General features: G+C 39.5%; 1 long non-coding RNA gene across 1 annotated transcript; it reads left to right on the forward strand.

Moving 5' to 3' along the window:
- The first annotated feature begins 1,310 nt into the window (after window positions 1-1,310).
- LOC144889428 (uncharacterized) lies at window positions 1,311-2,484 on the forward strand. The gene is made up of 4 exons (XR_013621737.1): window positions 1,311-1,358; window positions 1,449-1,601; window positions 1,930-2,053; window positions 2,274-2,484. It is a non-coding gene; the product is annotated as an uncharacterized LOC144889428 (long non-coding RNA).
- The last annotated feature ends 410 nt before the right edge of the window (window positions 2,485-2,894 follow it).

Raw genomic sequence — 2,894 nt, forward strand, 5'->3', positions numbered from 1 at the left:
GTTTGTATCTCGAGCAATCGATACAGCTGCCTTGGTATCCTGCTGTCTTTACAAAGCTCTCTGCCTTAATTCCTGGATTTCTGACACTCTTCCCTCGTATCGTCAATGTGTTGCTGTCAGTGGAACCCTCTCCTCCCATCTCCTAGTGAACGCTGGCATTTTCTAAGGCCGTAATTTTGGCCCAGTTTTGTTCATCATCTCATCTATCCTCTTCCGGCCAAGTGGCCCATTAGGCTGCAGTGGCTACTCTCCACCCCGCCCTGTTTCTGGCTATCGGCCTGGCTTCAATCCATGATCTCAATCCTATCTATTTTCTTTATTTTTCCACTGTTCTCCTCCAGGTTGTTCTAGGACGTCCGCTTTCCTTCTTCCTTTGGGCCTCCATGACAATGCTGTCATACAGTTGTTATCATCTTTCATTATTAGCACATGTCAGTAGTGTAATAATGTTGCTTCTGGGACACCTCCGTTTAACATGGGAAATCCCTATCTAATGTCATTTACCCCCTTGTCTTTTTCAAAAATCATAAACACCTCTATTTCTCCCACCCTCATCTTTATGAACCTTTTGTCTGTAGTACCTATCCTTAATGTTGTTCATTAGACCACTCAAACACTACAAATATTTGTTTTCTCTTATAGACCTATCATCCTTCTTCTACATATCATCTGGCAGATTAATCTTTGACCCATTCACTTCCATATTAATTCTTTCCCTCCCTCATTGACCCTAAACACCTATATTTCTCTCACCCTTTTCTTTACGAACCTTCTAACCTTTTGACATGCTATCCTTATTCATTAGACCACTTAAACACCTGTGATCCTTCTGACCTTATGGACCTTTTAACCTTTTACTCTTAATATCATCTGGTGAATATAACCCACTCAAACAACGACCCTACAAATATTTGTTTATGCGTGGGAAATAATTTAATTCTCCTACAACTCTCCTCACCGTCTCATCCAACTCACCGGTATTTAAATTAATTCTCTTATTTGTTTTGTGAACTTTTTTACCAGTTGCCTTTTCAATTATACTTATTTGATATTTTTTACATTCATTTTGTTTTCCATTTATATACCACTCGAACCTTTTCTAATTAATAGCTCACTGTTGAGAAATGACGTTGTTTCACTTGGATAACTTCCAAGGAATTCTCTTTGTCTTGTTTCCTGTTTTTCACAAACACACGCCCTCAGTTTCCAAAAGCTGACAAGCACTTCAGTTCCCCGAAATACATTTTGTTCATTATAAAAAGAGAGGTCTCCGAATGGGACATTTAAACATTGTGAACGAAGATGAGCTTGTCTTATTCCAGTCTTTCCTCTGATGAAGAATACTCGCCAGGACATTGGTAAGTTCATTTGGTATTAAACACTGTTAATGAGAGCTTTGTATGTGATTAATTATACAACTAATAATTTATTTTTCCTATTCATTGCAGCAATTCAAATATTGTAAATATCCTGGCAGAATTTCAAGTTGTTTCTCAAGAGTTCCACAACGAACTGAATACGGGTTTGAATAACCTACCTCCGAGATGGTGGGCTCAGAATGAATTCAATGTTTCACCGTTCTTAGAAAATTCACGTGAAAGGTATGATAGAAAATAAAAAACGAGAGGTGTGTGCATGTGTGTGTGCATGTGTGTGTGTGTATGTGTATGTGTGTGCATGTGTGTCTGTGATTAAAATAGAGAGATCGAATTGTGAGGAACAGAAATGAAAAAATGAGATTGTGTGTGTGTGTGTGTGTGTGTATGTGTGTGTGTGTGTATGTGTGTGTTCTTGTGTGTATGTATCTATGCATGTGTGTGTGTGTGTATGTGTGTGTGTATGTATCTGTGAATGTGTGTGTGTGTGCGTGTGTGTGATGTTTTGTCAAGCTTACTTCAGCATAGTAATTTCTCCTTATTTTGTTTGCAGCCTCGAAGACCAAAGCTTGGAGTGGGACGATTTTGGACTCCATAGGAATGGTTATTTCCTGTCATCCTGTGATATCCTTAATTTTCATCTCGACGATCTGGACGCTAAGCTGGATTTTTTCGAGGTAAGCATGTGTGTACGTGTGTGTGGTTCACCGTTTATAATAGGTACACCATATCCCTGCGCATCGTAAGAGGTGATTCAGGGTTGGTGTCAGGAAGGGCATCCGACCCTATATTAATAATAATAATAATAATACATTTATTTTGTATAGCGCTTTTCAAGACGCTTTGACATGGAACATAAATATGAAATAAATATCTCTCCCCTCTTGTCTTTAATAGAAAGAGATTCAAAACCTGAAGACATCTGCTGAACCAACCTTTGACTTGTGCTGGGAAGAAATTGATGACTTATGCTGGGGAGAAGTTGAATGTATACCTCAAGAAAAATGTTTTAATAATATAAAGATTTTAATGTTTTCAATATTTATATATATTTGTTTTGTTTACAATTATTTAATTCTTAATTACAAAAAGAGAATAAAGGAGGGAACGGGGAGGTGCACCCCTGCCAAAGACCCTTCACCCCCCTCATCCCACCCCTCCCCTCCCCTTGTGTGTGTGGGGAAGGTGGGGGTGGGATGAGGGGGGTGAAGGGTCAAGGGTGGGGGTGCACGGAGGGTGGGGGATGATGGGTGTGGTCTGTGTGGGCGGGGTCTGTGTGGGCGGGGTCTGTGTGGGCGGGGTCTGTGTGGGCGGGGTCTGTGTGGGCGGGGTCGGTGTGGGCGTGGCTTATGATTTTTTATTTATTTAATTTTTTTTTATTATTACCACGAATTAAATTAGCTAATATGGGTGGGGTGAATAGAAATGTTGTTTAATGAATTATTAGCTTTGTTTTTTGTAATTCTTGCGAGTAAAATGAACCCAAGATTTCTTCTCGATTTATATCATTTAATTTGT

Source organism: Myxine glutinosa, unplaced genomic scaffold, assembly GCF_964187855.1.
Source record: "Myxine glutinosa unplaced genomic scaffold, kmMyxGlut1.1 SCAFFOLD_3719, whole genome shotgun sequence".
In the NCBI taxonomy this organism is placed as follows: Eukaryota; Metazoa; Chordata; class Myxini; order Myxiniformes; family Myxinidae; genus Myxine; species Myxine glutinosa.